This window comes from Puma concolor, chromosome D2 (genome assembly GCF_028749965.1).
Source record: "Puma concolor isolate L17-30 chromosome D2, mPumCon1.1.hap2, whole genome shotgun sequence".
In the NCBI taxonomy this organism is placed as follows: Eukaryota; Metazoa; Chordata; class Mammalia; order Carnivora; family Felidae; genus Puma; species Puma concolor.
Window position 1 is genome coordinate 12,817,749 of NC_141677.1, and position 19,518 is coordinate 12,837,266.

Here is a 19,518-nt window from a genome sequence, read left to right on the forward strand (position 1 = left end):
CCCTTGTTTACGTTTGGTTTTTTTGCCTTTGCTTTCAAAGTCATATCCAAAAACTCATCTCCAAACTGATGTCACGGAACTTACTGCCTATGTTTTTTTTCTACAAGTGTTATGGTTTCCGATCTTACAGTTAAGTCTTTACTCCATTTTAAGTTAATTTTGTGTGTGGGAGTAAGACAGTGGTTCAGTTTCATTCTTTTGCACGTGGCTGTGCAGTTTTCCCAGCACAATGTATTGAAGAGACCGTCCTTTCCACAGTGTATAATCTTGCCTCCTGTGTCATAAATTAATTGATCATATATGTGTGGGTTTATGTGTTGGGTCTATTCCATTCCATTGATCTGTGGGTCTGTTTGTATGTGTAATATTACACTGTTTGGATTACTGTAGCTTTATAATATAGTTTGAACTCATGACTGTGACGGCTCCAGCTTGGTTCTTCTTTCTCAAGATTGCTTTGACTGTTTGGGGTCATTTGTGGTTTTATGGAAGTTTTTTTGTTCTATTTCTATGAAAAAAATGCTATTGGAATTGTGATAGGGCTTGCTTTGGGTAGTATGGACATTTTAACGATATAAATTCTTCCAATCCTTGAGCATGAAACACCTTTTCATTTATTTGCGTCTTCTTCAATTTCTTTTGTCAGTGACTTGGTTTTCAGGGTACAGGTCTTTCGCCTCCTTGGTTAAATTTATTCCTAGGTGTTTTATTCTTTTTGGTGCAATTGTAAATGGGATTGTTTTCTTAATTCCTCTTTCTGATGCTTCATTATTAGTGTAAGAAACACAACTTATTTTTGTATATTGATTTTGTATCCTGCAACTTTACTGAATTTGTTTTTAGTTCTAACAGGTGTTGGGGGTTTTTTTTGGTGGCATCTTTAGCGTTTTTTAAAAATATATAATATGATGTCATCTGCAAATAGAGACAGTTTCACTTCTTCCTCTCTGCTTCAGATGCCTTTTTTTGTTTTTCTTGCTTAATTGCTCTGGCTAAGACTTCCAATACTATGTTGAATTAAAGGGTCAAGAGTGGTCATCCTTGTCCCATGCCTGATCTTAGAGTAAAATTTCAGATAAGTTATATTTTCATGCAATATTTTCAAAAACTCGAATCGACAAACTATGGCCAATAGGCAGCCACCTGTTTGTTTGTTTGTTTGTTTGTTTGTACATAAAGTTTTAACTTCCAATTTTAAGTGGAATTCTTGGTTACACTCTTATAACAGCAAGCCTATAAAAGAGTTCTAGAATATTTCCATTACTTCACTGCTACACCAATAAGATGTTCATGTTCCTAGGATTATATATTTTTTCTTTGAATGCCCCATTCAGGTCATCATTATCCAGCTTTGGAAAGAAATTCAGAAAATGTGACATTATACCAGATTTACAGAAAAAGCCTTCCCTAAGATGACTAACGGATAAAGTGAATCTTGGATCTATTCTCTAAAGTTACATAAGGAAGCGACATAAAATAAAGCTATATAATAACATTCTTTTAGCAGAGAAGTGTTTTATAATATATTATTCACCTTAGGAATTGCAAAGGGAAGTAAGACCCTCACGGCTTTCCTTGTCCCATAGATGCTGGATTCAATCATGGAGTGTTTACAACACGTGGGAGTGCCACTGTTATTCGCATGATTTGCACTCTCCTCCCTACTATGCTTATTCTAAAATAAGAGATATTTATGGAAATTGTGTGCACATCAAAATGGTGGCACCCTGCCGTACTCAGCAACATTTATTCGGTTTTGAACGTTATTTAACGTATTTAACAGAAAAAACAAATTTTCTTAAAAAAATCTTTTTAATGTTTATTTATTTTTGAGAGAGAGAGAGAGAGAGAGAGAGAGAGCAAGCGGGGGAGGGGCAGAGAGAGAGACACACACACAGAATCCGAAACAGGCTCCAGGCTCCGAGCTGTCAGCACAGAGCCCAATGCGGGGCTCGAACCCATGAACTGTGAGATCATGACCTCAGCTGAAGTCGGACGCGTAACCCCTGAGCCACCCAGGCGCCCCAAAACAGATTTTCTTTATAAAGCTAACTGGAGGGGCGCCTGGGTGGCTCAGTCAGTGCTTTTGTGAGGAGTAAAGCTATCAATACAAGCAGAGCGCTTGGAATATACAAAGCACAGAGCAAGGGCTCAGTAAGTCACAGCTATTATTAGCTATTAGAGATTGGCCACCCAAGCCTGGGGGACGCAATGGGAATGAGATTAACAAGCATGAAAGAGTTTTACTCTAACTCTAACTAGCGGGGGCGGGGGGGGGGGTGTTAACTGCATTTATTTTTCTCTCATTCCAGCTGAGAGCCAATGTGGGGGTTTCCCTGGGATCCACATTGGGCCCCGTTGCCCACTGCATTCCACACAGCCTCGGGGGTGGGGGTGATAACTCCCAAACCTAGAGCTCCAGCCCTGATCTCTGGGCCCATGCCTCCTGGGTTCCCGCAAGCACCTCGGATTCAGCGTATCCCAGACCTCACGTGTCACCTCACTCCCTCCCCACTCGCCAAACCTGCTTCCCAGGTGTTCTCTTGGTTGATGGAATTCTGTCATAACCGCATCTGCCAAGCTATGGACTCTCCTCTTTTCTCAGCAACCTCCCGGCCAAACTGTCCCACATTTAATCAGTAACCAAGTCTTACTGGTTCTGCGTCTGAAAGGTTCTCGAAACTGTCCCCGACTCTCTTTCTCTCTCACTGTTACCTCTGCCCCTGGTCAGGTCCTTATTGTATTTTATCTGGTCTCCCCGCCTCCAAATGTGTCCTTCTCAAAAAATCTGCCACCTCCCCACCCCCCGCCCGCCCCCATTAAAACTCCCAGTGATCTCTTCTGACTTAAAAATCCAAGCTTCTTGGGGCGCCTGGGTGGCTTGGTTGGTTGAGCGTCTGACTTCGGCTCAGGTCATGATCTCACGGTCCGTGAGTTCGAGCCCTGCGTCGGGCTCTGTGCTGACAGCTCAGAGCCTGGAACCTGTTTCAGATTCTGTGTCTCCCTCTCTCTCTGCCCCTCCCCTGTTCATGCTCTGTCTCTCTCTGTCTCAAAAATAAATAAACGTTAAAAAAAAAAAAAATCCAAGCTTCCAATGCCCTCCTTGGTCAGCCTCTGCCCATCTCTCGGACATATTTTGTCAGCATCTTCTGACTTGCACTTTATTTTCTAAACTGCTGACTGTTTCCCTGCCCGCAAAATGTTGCTTTTCAGTTCCATATCTGGGCTCAGGCGGTTCCTGTGCTTATAATGTTTTCCTCCGCTTTATGTGGCTCAGATCAGATGACATGTCCTCCAGGAAACCCTCTTGGATCTTCCTTTCTCCCAGAGGAGGTTAGACATCCTGTCCCTATGATACTGTCTTTGTCTTGGAAACAAGTCACTGCATTTGCTACACAGTACGATTATGTGCTTCCCTCCCTAGACTATGAGCTCCTTGAAGTTAGGAAATGCTGTATCTTATGCATCTTTGTATCCTGAGTGCTTACCACAATGCTTGGCACTTAATAAATACATGCTGAATGAATGACTGTCTCATTCACCCAGTGTTTATTGAGTATCTACCAGTGAGGCCAGCCCTCAGAACACACAGCAATGGAATAAAAAGGCCTTGTCTCTGTTCTCGCTGAGCTTACCGAGGGGTGGAGAGACAGAAAATACCGAGGTGAACAAAGAAATCTATAATTACATACAGTAGTAAGAACTGCGGAGGAAGAAACAGGATGCCGTGAGAGAAAATAGCAAGGAGGGAGGGAAGGGCTCTCTAAGGATGTGGTTTTCGAGCTGAAGTCAGCAAAGACAGGAAGGAGCAGGAGCACACAGGCCCTGGGGACTGACCTGTACAAGGCGCCGAAAGAGAACAGAACAGCCTCGAAAAGGTGGGCGAGGGAAAGCGAGGCCTGACGACGTTTGCTGAGGAGGCAGGCGGACACAGAAGAGGTGCTCAGCTGGGATGGATGAAGGAGTTGAGACTGGGTTCCATGTACGGTGCTCAAGGAAAAGTTGGAAGACAGGGGGTAATGCAGTGGTGGAATGGGGTTTACATTCACAGGAGAACATCCAGACTGCTGGGTGGAGATGAGACCAGACAGGAGTTTGGGGAAAAGAAGGGAGAACAGTCAGAGGTTAAGCCATTTAACGGTTCTCTTTAGGAAATGTTATCATTAACCCCATTTCAGAACTTGGGAAGAGCTTGGAGCTGGAAGACAGACCCAAGTCTGTTCTATCCCAGAGTCAGAGCTTAGACCCCCTACTGTGGACCCTTGTGCTTGGTTACACCTAACTTCCTGACTGGTGAAGATTAAAAAGAGTGATAGCGTCTGCTTTTAGCAAAGCGTCGGAGAAAAGGGGAGTTCACACCCACTGCAGATGGGAATGGAAACTGGTGCCGTCTTTCTAGAAGAAGATCTGTGCCTTAAAGATGTGTGTGCTCCTAGGGTCCCCCATTTCGGTTTCAGGAATCCTTAAAAGACAAACCAGCTACCGAACGGAGATGTCTGAACAAGTCGCGTTTATCAGTATTTGTGACAGCAAAACAGGGCATTGATAAAACAAACTCCGGTATGATGCAGTTAATAACCGATAATTTACTGACTCAGAAAGACTACAATATATTGCCCACTGAGAAAACTGGGTCACCAAAGGATGATTCTGTTTTTTGTAGCATATGTTAGTATATAGAGAAAAAAATTCCGGAAGGATCTACATCCAAATATTAAAAGTGGGTACTGTCAGGGAGGAAAAGTTTTTCCTTCTACTCTTTTAGGTTCTGTGGCTCGTCTAACTATAAAAATGATACAAAGCAGATAACTAGAGAAAAACACGTTTAATTATGTATTTACGAGAACCCCACCGAGGCAATAAAAATCATGGGCAAGTCAGGCAATTGAGGCTTAAATAACATCCTGAGCCAAGGAATGGGGTAGCGGCCTGGAACGCTGGGAGTGGGGAGGGTAGCTCACAGGACAATAAAGATAGATGTTCGAGGGGCACCTGGGTGGCTCAGTCCGTTGAGCGTCTGACTATAGCTCAGGTCATGATCTCATGGTTCGTGAGCTCGAGCCCCTGCATCGGGCTCTGTGCTGACAGCTCAGAGCCTGGAGCCTGCTTCGGATTCTCCCTCTCTCTCTGCCCCTCCCCCACTCACACTCTGTCTCTCTCTCAAAAATAAACATTAAAAAAAATTTTTTTTAAAGATAGATGTTTGGTAATCAGATGTTTGCCTTGCTCTATAGACAGGTCTTTCAGATAAAAAGTTGTCACTGATAACAGCTCTCTTTCTGGGCCAGACCACCTATCTAAATTCCTTTGGGTAGTTTAGAGAGAGGTAAGAGTTTTTCTTGAGTCCACTGGCTCTTCATTGCCATCAGTTCGAAATAATCCACATGCCAACGTGGTACATCTTGAAGCATTTTTTTTTCTGAACCCCTTCACTAACTCTGGAAGATAGAGAATCCGAAGATTTTTGTTAGTTGCTTTTTTTTTTTTAACCTGCAGTATCTAATTTTTCTAAATCAGAACTTTTAACTCTTTATTAACGTAGAGCATATGTACAGAACAGGGCACACATCCTATGCTCACAATGTGATGCAAAATTTCACAAACTGAACACACGCATGTAAACAACACACAGAACAAGAGAAAAACAGTCTCAGCTTCCTGGAAGCTGCTCTGTAAAATCATATACAACCTACCTTATTGTGTCTGGCTTCTTTCACTCAACATGATTTTGTGCAATTCTTCCATGTGGTTGTGCGGAGTTGTAGCAAATTAATGATATTAATTGTTTAAAAAGTTAGAATGTTAACACCTTGTCTGTTATAAATTTGAATCTTTAGAATGATCATCATTCCTGTGTTTGTCAGCTTATAAAGCACTTTCCACGGACACCAGCTGTACACATTAGTATCATCCTCACTTGATGGGCAAAAGGTGAGGGGGGCAGAGGGTAATTCAGCCCTGCTCAAGTTCACACACAAAGCTAGTAGGTGGCCAAACCAAGGCAGCTTCAGATCTAAATCCATGCCCTTTTGGCCCTACCTCATGAGATTGAGAGCCAAGGTCCCAGGGAATTCAACGAAAGGCCTATCTTGCTCACCATTAGGCTCTTTAAACATCAGACGGTTACCAGGCAAAGCTGTTTAAACTCCTTTTCTGAAAACCATTTAGAATAGAAGACGCAGACCCTTCTCATTCAGAAGACGAACGTCCCATAAATATTCAACCAGTTTCAACATTGGTCATCTTTGGCAAGAACTTTCTTTGGCTAAAAATCTGTGATGGCCACACTTCTCGATACGTAATGTGCCTCTGTAAACTTGTCCTGTGGGTTTCATATTTGTGTATGTCCACTTTTCTCTCTGACATTATGAATAATATCGATTGCAGCCTCTCAGTGATCATAGATAAGAGTTTTACTTCTCATTCACAGATGAGAAAACTGAGGCCCACCGTCAAATAGCTGGTTTAGCAGGACTGGGGCGGGCCTCAGGACTCTGGCTTGCGGTTCACAGCAATCTTGCCCACACGACACTGCATAAGACGTGAAACTTTTTTTTTCCTACCGGGAAACATAAGCAGTCACGGTCATGGTTATTAATATAACTGTGGGTGTTGTTACTTTTTGCCCCCCAACAGAGTAGAACCACATGACTTAGCTTTATGTATCACAAAATCCTATTTCACTATAAGATCTAGGGTGATTCCCCCATTCAACACTGTGCTTCTAGGTGTCCGTATTACATAACACATTTCACAATCCAGTACACTGCCCAGAGAGTTCAAAAGAAATTAGGTGAATTAGCAGAGAAAACAAGAACACATCACCTCAAATATTGACTTACGCACTCACACAGGTGTCCTTGCTTTATAGGTTAGCGCTGTCAGCTATTAAGAGCTGAAATGCACTAAAAGAAAGATTCAGTTCCCATCCCTACTTCCCTTCCCGTGGATATCATGTTGTTTTTGTGTTAATTTGATTTAAAAAAAAAAAAAAAAGCAAACATTTCACATCTGCAGCCTTTCTACCTCTGAGTCGAGCATTGGATACAATGCACATGGAAGAATTTAGGACACTATTTCCTTAGGAAGTGAATTCTTCATTCCCCTGGATGCCTTTTGGGAATCTAAAATCTGCAGGGACTGTTTTTCCTGACACAAGACCAGTATCTGCAGGTCAAAGAACAATTGATAAGCCTATTTATCTTCCCAGAGACTTCCCAGAGACTTTGGCTGGTGCTTGCCTTCTTAAATTTTCCCAGTCAGCCTTACACAGCCTTGCCAACCCCTGTCCTCCCTGGCGGGTTTTCTCTGCCTCCTCTTTGAGAGCCTCTGTGAATCTCTACCTTCACAGTTACCATTTTGTAAATAGACATGGGGCAGTGGGGGTATCTTTAAATAAACAGATGAATAAGGTCCCGGAGCTGTCACCCCTTCTAATGACCTTTAGACGTGAGGGAAATACCTCAGCCTCAGAAGCCAAGAGGCGGGCCCTCAGAGATCTGGGGCGGTCCCCGTCTCAGTGCAGGGACTGTGGGGTAGGGTGGTGGACTAGGGGCACAGCTCAGGTGCTGAATAAATACAGAGACTTCCGGGCACGTGGCATGAATACTGAGTCTACTACAGAAAATGGTGGAGCCCCAGAACTCTTGCCTGCTGACCTAGACTGTGGTGGAAAGTGGCTACTCATTTATCCTCAAGCCCGGGGAAATTCAGTGCACAGTGTTCAAACAAGGGTTGAGCGAAAGGGGCTACAGGGAGGCAGTGGCGGTGACCTACAGGTGACCTCCTTGACAAGGCCAATAGTAGGACCAATAGTGGGCTGGGTGGCTGGTTAGGGAGAAAGGGGGTTCATTAAGGACAGGGGTTCCTGGGAGTGCTGGTACCTGAAGGAGGGGCAGTCTAGGAAGAACCTCACTCCTGGCATCCCGCTGGAGTCCAAAGGCTTTAGAATTCTTCCTCTTTTTTTTTTTTTTTTAAGGTGTTGCTCTTTATACAGAGTGCAGAAATAAACCCTGCTTTTATGGTGAATGAATCTATAACAAACGAGGTGAGACTATGCGACTGGGAAAAGACAGTCTCTTCAACAAATACTGTGGGAAAACAAGACAACTACATGCAAAAGAATGAAATTGGACCACTTTCTTACACCATACACAAAAATGAAGTCAAAATGGATTGAAGACCTAAATGTGAGACCTGACACCACAAATACCTTAGAAGAAAACATAGGCTGTAATTTCTTTGACATTGGCCATAGGAACATTTTTTCTAGCTATATCTCTTCTGGAAAGGGAAATAAAAGCAAACTTAACTACTGGGACTTACACCAAAATAAAAAGCTTTTGTTCAATGAAGGAAACCATTAACAAAACAAAAAGGCAGCCTCCTGAATGGGAGAAGATATTTGCAAATGATGTATCTGATAAGGGGCTAATATCCAAAATATATAAAGAACTTACATAACTTAACACCAAACCCCCCCAAATAACCCAATTAAAAAACAGGCAAAGGATCTGAACGAACATTTTTTCCAAAGAAGACATCCAGATGGCCAACAGACACATGAAAAGATGCTCAACATCGTTAATCATCAGGGAAATGCAAATTAAAACCACAAGGAGATACCACTTTACACCTGTCAGAATTACTAAAATCAAAAGGACAAGACATAACAAGTGTTGGCAAGGATGAAGAGAGAAAGGAACCCTTATGCACTGTTGGCGGGAATGCAAATTGGTACAGCCACTGTGGAAACCAGTATGGAGGTGCCTCAAAAAACTAAAAATAGAACTACTCTATGATCCAACTATTCCACTACTGGGTATTTACCCAAAGAAAATGAAAACATTAATTTGAAAAGATGCATGCACTCCTATGTTTGTCACGGCATCATTTACAATAGACAAGATATGGAAGCAACCCAAATGTCCATTGATAGACGAATAGATAAAGATGTGATGCGTGCGCACACACACACACACACACACACACACACTGGAATGTTACTCAACCATAAAAAAAAAAAGAATGAAATCTTGCCATTTGCAACAACATAGATGAACCTAGAGGGTATAATGCTAGGTGAGATCAGTCGGTCATAAAAAGATAAATACCATATGATTCCATTCATATGTGGAATTTAAGAAACAAAACAAATGAACAAATAAAGAAAAAAGAAGAGACAGACTCTTAGATGCAGGGAACAAACTGGTGGTTACCAAAGGGAGGTGTTTGGGGTATGGGTGAAATAGATGAAGGGAATTATCTTGATGAGCCCTGAGAAATGCACAGAATTGTTGAATCATTGTTTTGTCCACCTGAAACCAACATAAACTGTATGGTAATTACACTTAAATAAACTAAAGTTAAAATGTTACATGAAAAAAAAAAAAGGTGTTTCTTCTGGCCAACCCATTAGTTATACCAACAGTTGCGTTAGGCTGTTTGAATGATACACACCATACTCCAGATAATGATTACCTCTGTGGAGGGGCCACAGGAGAAAGGTGTCATTGAGATTTCATGTCCAAAATGTGGTGGTTGTTTTAGTAAATGTTTTGTTTTGGAGTAGTTTTGAACTCACAGAAAAATCACAAAGATAGTCCAGAGAGTTCCCATCCATGCTTCACCCAGTTTCTCTTGATGTCAGCATCATATCTAACCAGGGTACGTTTATCAAAACTGAGAAATTAACATTGGTACAACCAAGCATTATGGTTTATTCATTCAGATTTCATCAGTTTTCCATTAATGTCTTTGTTGTTAGGTCCGATCTGGGATACCACATTGCATTTAGCACAGTCGTACATTTTGTATCTTTTAGACGTCTGCAGAAACTACGGCAAATAATTTTTTTAAATTTTTTAATGTTTATATATTTTTGAGTGTGAGTCGGGGAGGGGCAGAGAGTGAAGGAGACACAGAATCCAAAGCAGTCTCATCTGGGCTGTCAGCACAGAGGCTGACGCAGGGCTCGCAGTGCCCCAAGGGTTCGCAGTGATGGGACAACACTGTGACAGTGTGGAGGATCCCAGCACAAGACAGAGGAGAATGAACGCGTGGATCAAGATGCAGAGAAAGGGCACTCCGTACAATTCATTCTGGGAGTACCTATAGTGTAGAGACCTGAAGAACTTTGCTTCCCCGGGGCTGAACTGGAAATTCCAGTACACTAACTAACTGGAACACAGCTTGGGCCACGTCTGTGGTCAGCTTTCATTCTCCGACATTGAGGCTTCCTTTCTTTCTTTTTTTAATTTACTCATTTAAGTGTACTCAGTACATTCACGATGTTGTATGGCCACCACCACCATCCAACTCCAGAACTTCCTCATCTTCCCCAACAGGAACTCTGTACCCATTCAATTATAATGCCCCCATTCTCCCCAACCCCAGCTCCTAGAAACCACCATTTTCCTTTCTATCTGTATGAAATTGTCTTTTCTGGTACCTCATATAAGTGGAATCATACAGTATTTGTCCCTTTGTGCCTGGCTTACAGAAAACTCTTTAGGGATAAATGGCTTATTCCTCCTGGAATCTAATGCCAATTAATTTAATGCCAGTTTAATATCATTTATATCAGATAAAAGATAAAAAGCCATTGTGGGTTTTTTTCTTTCCTCTCTCTCTTTTTTTTTTTTTTTTTTTTGGTCTGACCTATTATATCCGTCCTATTTCCCTTTTTGCATTGGTTACCAGGAATCTGGGCCAAATTCAGAGCCTAAATATCACAATCAGCTCATCTCAAGTAACTGGCTATAGTCACCCACTTACAGAGCCTCTATTGTAGTTTCAATCTTAAATTACCCTATATTTTATTATGTTTATGTTTGAAAACTATCCGGTGCCCTTTCAGAATTAGGCAGGATAGAAATTCTAAATACATGAAATTAATACCACACCTTCAGGAAGTTAACTCTTTCATGCTACCGGAGTCCCACCAAGTGCAGTATCGTCATAGAACAGTAGAACTGCACAGGCTTTTCAAGGTGGAAGCATCTCGGGGTAAATCTAGCTTCTGTGTGTGTTGACTTAACTGACCTGTTTATCTGGCAAAATCAGGACTTCTAAAACAGGATCGCTGCTACTGAAAATGTGAATCAGGCATTTTGGCCCCTGCATCAACTTTTCCAAGCCATTGATATGACTCTGTGCGTCAGAAGAACATTTAGCTAAATGGTGGCAGCCCATAAAGGTACTCTGTCTTCCAAAGAAATCATTTGCATCCTTAAGGGTCTCTAAGTTCGTAACAGGGCCCAGATATGTTTTTCTCCAGAAAGCTTTCAGGAGGAAAACACTAATTCATCCATCCAGTTGTGGGAGGTGATCACACAGTGGTAGAATTAAATAAGGCTGCGGACATCACGATAAACACAGGTCACAGTTGGAGAGGGATATCTTTAAAGTATCAGAATACTTTGGGACTTTTTTTGTGTTTCACAATGTGAAACAAGCTAACAAACCTTTCAAAGTTAAGAAGAATTTTCCTGGAGCCTTGATTATCTGTAGCATTCAGACGGCTTTCATGTTGGAACGATAAAGAACTCTCTTTCAGGCCCTTTGGCCCTTAGAGCTCCATTGGGTGTGTGTCCCGGAGTTACACTAGACCTGATGCAAGGATGGAAACTACAGGCATCTACACTCATTTCACTCTGAGTGGCTGGGAGAGTCACATGACCCAACAGTAATAGACATTACAGGGTGGAAATGCAATCACTCTTCATTGAAAAGATGTTTATCAAGGGCTTAACACATACATGGCACATAACATATCACATCTTCTATGATGCACATCTTCTATGATGACTATATAAACACACATATATTGCACGCACGCACACACACACACACACACACACACACCATCAGCAGTCTAGCCTGTAGTTAAAAGCATGGAATTGGAAGTAAGACAGGCCTGAATTCAAGTGCTGGTGTCACCATTTAAAAGCAGTGCTACCCCAGGATCTGGCTTAAATGCTCAATAAAAGGGAGTGATTTATCATCTTTATAGATACATACACATGAGTTTGGTAATAACAGTATTAACTCAGAAATCCATAATACATATGAGATTTAAAAGATGACAGCATTTAACAATATTTGTTCTTCCTATCCAGGAGCATGGAATCTTTTTCCATTTGTTTGTGTCTTCTTCAATGTCTTTCATGAGCTTTCTATAGTTTTCAGTGTATAGATTTTTCATCTCTTTGGTTAGATTTATTCCTAGGTATTTTATGGTTTTTTGGTGTAATTGTAAATGGGATCAACTCCTTGATCTCTCTTTCTGTTGTTTCATTGTTGGTGAATAGGAATGCAACCGATTTCTGTGCATTGATTTTATATCCTGAAACTTAGCAATCTACATATTCAATGCAATCCCTATCAAAATAACACCAGCATTTTTCACAGAGCTAGAACAAATAATCCTAAAATTTGTATGGAACCAGAAAAGACCCTGAATGAGCCAAAGCAATCTTGAAAAAGAAAACCAAAGCAGGAGGCATCACAATCCCAGACTTCAAGCTATACTACAAAGCTGTCATCATCAAGACAGTTTGGTACGGGCACAAGAACAGACACTCAGATCAATGGAACAGAACAGAGAACCCAGAAATGGACCCACAAATGTATGGCCAACTAATCTTTGACAAAGCAGGAAAGAATATCCAATGGAATAAAGACAGTCTCTTCAGCAAGTGGTGCTGGGAAAACTGGACAGCGACATGCAGAAGAATGAACCTGGACCACTTTCTTACACCATACACAAAAATTAACTCAAATGGATGGAAGACCTAAATGTAAGACAGGAAGCCATCAAAATCCTAGAAGAGAAAGCAGGCAAAACCCCCTTTGATCTTGGCCACAGTACCTTCTTACTCAACACGTCTCCGGAGGCAAGGGAAACAAAAGCAAAAATGAACTACTGGGACCTCATCAAAATAAGAATCTTCTTCACAGCGAAGGAAACAATCAGCAAAACTAAAAGGCAGCCAACAGAATGGGAGAAGATATTTGCAAACGACATATCAGATAAAGGGTTAGTATCCAAAATCTATCAAGAACTTATCAAACTCAACACCCAAAAAACAAATAATCCAGTGAAGAAATGGGTAAAAGACATGAATAGACACTTCTCCTAAGAAGACATCCAGATGGCCAACCGGCACATGAAAAAATACTCAACATCACTCATCATCGGGGAAATACAAATCAAAATTGCAATGAGATACCACCTTACACCTGTCAGAATGGCCAACATGAACAACTCAGGCAACAACGGATGTTGGCGAGGATGCGGAGAAAGGGGATCTCTTTTGCATTGTTGGTGGGAATGCAAGCTGGTGGAGCCACTCTGGAAAACAGTATGGAGGTTCCTCGAAAAACTAAAAATAGAACTACCCTATGACCCAGCAATTGCACTACTAGGTATTTATCCAAGGGATACAGGTGTGCTGTTTCAAAGGGACACAGGCATCCCCATGTTTGTAGCAGCACTATCAGCAATAGCCAAAGTATGGAAAGAGCCCAAATGTCCTCTGATGGATGAATGGATATAGATGTGGTGTATATATATATATATATATATATATATATATATATACACACAAAGGAGTATTACTCGGCAATCAAAAAGAATGAAATCTTGCCATTTGCAACTACGTGGACGGAACTAGAGGGTATTATGCTAAGTGAAATTAGTCAGAGAAAGACAACTATCATATGACTTCACTCATATGAGGACTTTAAGATACTAAACAGATGAATTTAAGGGAAGGGAAGCAAAAATCATATAAAAACAGGGAAGGGGACAAAACATAAGAGACCTAAACATGGAGAACAAACAGAAGGTTACTGGAGGGGTTGTGGGAGGGGGGATGGGCTAAATGGACAAGGGGCATTAAGGACTCTACTCCTGAAATCATTGTTGCACTATATGCTAACTAATTTGGATGTAGATTTAAAAAAATACAAAAATACGAAAATAAAAGATGACAGCATTTAAAAAATGTTTATTTATTTATTTTGAGAGAGAGAGAGAGAGTATGGGAGCATGAGTAGGGGAGGGGCAGAGGGAGAGGGAGGGAGAGAATCCCAAGCAAGCTCCAAGATGTCAGCACAGTGCCCCATACAGTTGATCATGAATCATGAGACTGTGACCTGAGCCAAAATCAATGCTTCACTGGCTGAGCCATCCAGGCACCCGAAATGACAGCAGTTTTTAATAAAAACTTTAAACAAGAAATGATAGCAGATTTAAAAAGGAGAGAGACAGATGTCAGCACAAAGGAAGGGCAGAAGTCTACACCACCAATTTGGTGAAAGTTTGCAACCAGAGGGTTAGTGGCAGTGGCCGGACGCAGGACTCTCATTCTCAGGTTGAGCTCCAAAGACTGCAGAATTCTCGAACCAAGAGTAACGACAATCCTCACGGGGACAAACTTAGGCCCTCCCCCTCTGCAGGACAATCAGGGCGCTGTGACTCATTGGAGTCACCACGAAATCACTAACTGGAAATCCTTGCTGCAGCTATACTGCAAAGGAATTGGACTTGATTTGCCAGATTCCCCATGTGATGCAAGGGTGGCCACCTGCCAAAGAGCCAGAGGGAGAGAGGGCCACTCGCTTTCCTGGCAACACAGAGATTGCCCAGCTCCATCACCCAAGGCAAGAGCGGCGTGGGGCAAACAGGCAGCCATTCCCAATGACGATTCGGCTTTGATCAGAGTAGCTATAGTGCCAGAGTGTTCGGTGCATTGCCTGTTTCGGCAGCTCATCCATTCTTCCGTGGGAAGGTTGTGTTCTGAGGTTCTTGTGGTACATGAAGTTATTGCCTTCACCATCTGCTCCTGTATCTTCCTCCCGGTGACATCAGACAGTGCGGCAGGGTTTGCCTTCGCCGTCTATCAGGCTGTTTGACTCAACTGTGTGCATTCTTATAATGCCAGGAGAATGATCCTCCCCTAAGTCAGCTGAACGGAAGCCAGAAGTTCACAGCAAACAAGCGACTCAGCTCGCCTAACAGCATGGAGGAGACCAGTTTCACTGCAGCTAACAGAGTAGATGGTTGCTAATTAGCCTGCAGTGTGACTACCAAAGGGAAGAGTTCCCTGCTCACCCGAAGAAGGGAATCACTGCGCAGGTAGGTTAACACGTTTCTGAGGCTTCCCAGGGCCAGCTAAGAGTGTGAGCTGCTTTGGTGGGCCGGCTGGGGACAGGCGGAGAACTCTAGAGCCACTGGGGAAGGTGATTAGCAGATGGCTGCTGGCAGTGCTTGTGCTCTCAGGAGCTGGTTCCTAGGGGCTGCTTGCTCAGAGAGGCTGGAGACTGTGCGGAAAGGAAGGCCAATGAAGATACTCCTCTGCTGCGGTGGGGTGAGCCAAAGACCCTCACTAGAAAGACTGCAGCTCTGATTCTTGGAGGCCAGGAAACTGAGATTGTTTGGGGCATGGAGTAGTTACAAAGACTCCTTTAAGAAACGGGTGCTGGTGGATTTTCAGGTGCGTCAAATGCAGCATTCCCTGAGTGCATTCATTCTCCCCCTCACTGCTGTCCAACCTTCAGCCTCTATCGTATTCCTAATCTATGCTAGGGAGGTTTCAAGTCCCTCCCTGCCCCCCCCCCCACCCCATCTTGGAGGCCAGAGACTGGTCTGTGAGGAAGAAGGAGTGCGCACAGAGCTGAGGATCGGAGTGGGGTATCATGAAGGGACAAGTAAGAAATCCCACGGCTGGAGTGTGGGGGGAGGGGAAGGCTGGATGGGACTCGAAGGAAAGCCAAGAGGAGCCCCAGCACCCACCCAACTGGGAGGGGGCTGAGGACAGTGTGGAAGTCCGGATTTTAGAGATTGGGAGGTAAGAACAAGCCCCGGTTACCATCACGATTGGCAGGGTCTTGAGCAACTGTTCTGGGCCAGGGGACCTGGAGTGCGTGTGGGTGGGTCAGCCTGACTGGGGGTATGGATGAAGCCATGCGTGGAGCCTGGGAGCTACCCTCCACTCCATAAGCCTCCTCTCTCCCCACCTCTCTGTGGTTCCCATGTCCTCTCCCAATGCCCCTCCCCGCCCCCCCCCCCCACATCCTCCCAGCTGGGCCCTCCTGATCTCTCCCTTGGGCTCTCGGAAGTTTCCCCACCAGAGTCCCTGCTTCTAATCTCTTCCCCCTCCAATCCATTCCTCACACTACTGCCAAACATTATCTTTCTACAATGTAAGCTCGGTCATGTCTCCAAGCTTAAACAGAGGAGTCCAGTGGTTTCCCACTGCCTGCAGAATAAAGCCCAAACATCTTGCAGGGCACGCAAGAGTGTTTAAGATTCTGCCCCCACACTCTGCCTTCGAGGCTTCATCTGCTGTAATTTACCTGCAAGTACCCAGCACCTGGATTATTTGCTGTTCCTTGAATATGACCTTGTAATGGCTTTATTACTTCCTGGTGTTATTCCCTCAGCCCGGAGTACATTTTTCTTCTGTCCTACCTAGCGCACCTCTCCTCGTCTTTCAAGACAAAGCCATGGGCTCTGAGAAGCCGTTTCCATCCCTCTCCCTCCAGATCAGGGTTAATTGTTCTGTCTCCCGGTATGTGCGCATGTGTGCGAGTGTGAGATAAACTACATATAACACAAAATTTACCATTTTTTTTTTCAACGTTTATTTATTTTTGGGACAGAGAGAGACAGAGCATGAACGGGGGAGGGGCAGAGAGAGAGGGAGACACAGAATCGGAAACAGGCTCCAGGCTCTGAGCAGTCAGCACAGAGCCCGACGCGGGGCTCGAACTCACGGACCGCGAGATCGTGACCTGGCTGAAGTCGGACGCTTAACCGACTGCGCCACCCAGGCGCCCCAAAATTTACCATTTTTACCATTTTAAGGGTAGAGTTCTGTGGCACTAAGTACATTCACATGGTTGTGCAGCCGTCATCCCATCCATCTCCCGAGATTTTTGTCATCCCCAACTAAAACTCTGTCCCCATGAAACACTGACTCTCCGTTGTCCCCTCAGCCTCTGGCAGGGGGAGCTCTGCTTTCCGTCTCTATGAACTTAACTATGCTAGGTGTCTCATAGAAGTGGAATCATACAAAATATTTCCCTTTATGACTGGCTTATTTCACTTGGCAAGATGTCCTCAAGGTTCATCCATGTCGTAGCCTGGGTCAGAACTTCCTTTTTAAGGCTGCATACTATTCCATTGTGTGGATACACTACATTTTGCTTATCCCTTCATTCATCCAGGATACTTGGGTTGCTCTGCTTATCAATTACTATGACTATTGCTGGTATGAACATCAGTGTAACAAATATCTATTCGAGTCCCTGCTTTCGGTTCTCGGAATATACACCTAGAGGTGGAATTGCTGGAACATATGATGATTCTAACACGTATTCCTTCTTCCTCAAAGGTAATTGTGCATGGCAGGTGTTCACCTTCAATATGGCCGTGTAGCCACATATACATTCCCTTGGAGTAATGTCAGCTGATTAAAGCACAGCAAAGGCACCGAAAAGAATATTTGACTCTGCCCTGCAGTAAAATGTTTCCCACGTAGAGAAGTTACAAACCCCTTGAAATGTGAAAGTGCTAATAACATGTGAACTCTAAAATTAGACTCTGGCGAGCTGCTTCTTGAAAGAAAATGCTTTCAAGAAATCCAGTTAGTATGTTTTGTCGTTATTACTTGGTTGTGACCTGCTTGGGAATTTAGAGGCCAGAATCCTGTGTTCCAGCCCTGCCCCGCCCCCTTCGGTGAGTGACTAGCTCTTTAGGCTCTAATTTTACCATCAGTAGAATAGCAAATGTCCCTGCCCATTCATGAGAAAAGAGCAATTCAAATGAAAGCGTGCTGGTAACCTCAAAACCAACCAACAAACCAACAAAGATCATCTGAATTATCATAGCCATTGGCACCCCATGCATCCTGGGGCATTTTTAGCAGGCCTAAATGGTCAGTTGGATTCATATTCATCTCTCAAAGGAAGCTACGTGGAATCCTTTAAAGGGTAGAGCACAGCGAGACGTGATCATTCCTACTCAGATTAAAAAAAGAATCTTTGAGTAGAAAGCAGAATTACAGGGACGTTTGAGGGGTGTCTGATAGGAAAGTGGCTGGCGGGATTTTAAAATGTGGCAGTTGAAGAGAAAATTTTTTGTGTCATTACAGAATAGGCACCGATAAAGAAAGCCCTGAGCCAAGATTATAAAAAATTCTTTAAAAAATACTCCCGGTAAAATTAGATGGGAAGGCCTATATAGCGTGTGTGCGTTCCATCGGGGCAGAATTGGCAGGAGTATTCATGAAAACCGGCAGGTAGAATACTTTACCCTACTTTACATAGCTATTTCTGGCCTGTAATAGCAGTTGCCAAAGACATGTTTAGAGCCACTGTTAAGATGCGGGTGCCAAATTATGACACGTCGACTGCGTCATAAATCAACACAGTTCTTGCCTTCAAAGAGCTGGCCACTGAAGTTACTTTCAGATCTTACCAACTATATTCCTCTCTTCCGTGTTTTCAGAAAGACTTCTCCAGAAGGGAAGGGACCATAAGGCAAGACTCCTGATTTTTTTTTCCCACGTAGACGGATAAATGAACATTGAGTGGGATGTAGTCTCCTTCCTCCGTTCCTCCTACTTCATTCCCTGGAATTGAAGCCGTGGCCAGTTCAAAGATTACCTGTTTGGAACGATTACAGGATTCGGGTGATGCAATCAATCACTTGTGTATACAAGATAGAAGGCACACTGCTGTGTGATTTAACTCATAGCAGTTAAATCAAAGGGGAAAAGCTGAGACGGTAGTTCTTCTGAAGCATTTCTGCTGACAATTAAGATCCCTTTTCAGGGCTTTTAGGGTCTGTATTTCTCTATTCTAGAGAGCTCAGAAAGGGCCTGGAAAATAGAAAGGAATTTAGTATGAAATAAGGGTCACATTTCTAATTAGAGGGGAAAAGACGAGGGCAATGCCTGGTGTTGAAACAAGAAATCATAGGGGCGCCTGGGTGGCGCAGTCGGTTAGGCGTCCGACTTCAGCCAGGTCACGATCTCGCGGTCCGTGAGTTCGAGCCCCGCGTCGGGCTCTGGGCTGATGGCTCAGAGCCTGGAGCCTGTTTCCGATTCTGTGTCTCCCTCTCTCTCTGCCCCTCCCCCGTTCATGCTCTGTCTCTCTCTGTCCCAAAAATAAATAAACGTTGGAAAAAAAAAATTTAAATGGCATCTTTTGCACTAATTCTCAGGCACCTGGTTAGGGAGCCAGTAACCAGAGGCCACGCACATAGGGTGACTTTCAGCGGCACCTGAGGTGAATATCGCTGGCACACAAGTATTTCCCACCCCCTTGGCGAAACCAGTCCCCGGGGGCCAAGGATTCTTCTTATTGTCAAAGACAGCTCTATTGTACCTGACTGGAATTTATCAGATTTCAGGAAATCCCCCACATACCCGCAAGGGCATTCTCCCCAGTGGCGAATGTTCTCTTTGTCTTTGTGGAGAGACAGCCGAGGTGGGTGGGATAGCTGCT

General features: G+C 43.6%; 1 protein-coding gene and 2 long non-coding RNA genes across 3 annotated transcripts in view; 2 read left to right on the forward strand and 1 right to left on the reverse strand.

Annotated features, from left to right (window-relative positions):
* Nucleotides 1-10,672, forward strand: part of LOC147575777 (uncharacterized) — a 51,015-nt gene extending 40,343 nt beyond the window's left edge. Inside the window, exon 3 of the long non-coding RNA XR_015241545.1 lies at nucleotides 7,979-10,672. This is a non-coding gene — a long non-coding RNA (uncharacterized LOC147575777). The remainder of the gene's footprint in view (nucleotides 1-7,978) is intronic.
* Nucleotides 10,673-13,992: 3,320 nt separating this feature from the next.
* Nucleotides 13,993-18,660, reverse strand: LOC147575779 (uncharacterized). The gene is made up of 2 exons (XR_015241546.1): nucleotides 18,488-18,660; nucleotides 13,993-15,327 (listed from the first exon to the last, which is right to left on the reverse strand). It is a non-coding gene; the product is annotated as an uncharacterized LOC147575779 (long non-coding RNA).
* The window catches only part of LYST (lysosomal trafficking regulator), a 194,302-nt gene continuing 189,487 nt past the window's right edge, over nucleotides 14,704-19,518 (forward strand). Inside the window, exon 1 of the mRNA XM_086679617.1 lies at nucleotides 14,704-15,142. The gene's annotated coding sequence lies outside the window, so the exon portion shown is untranslated. The remainder of the gene's footprint in view (nucleotides 15,143-19,518) is intronic.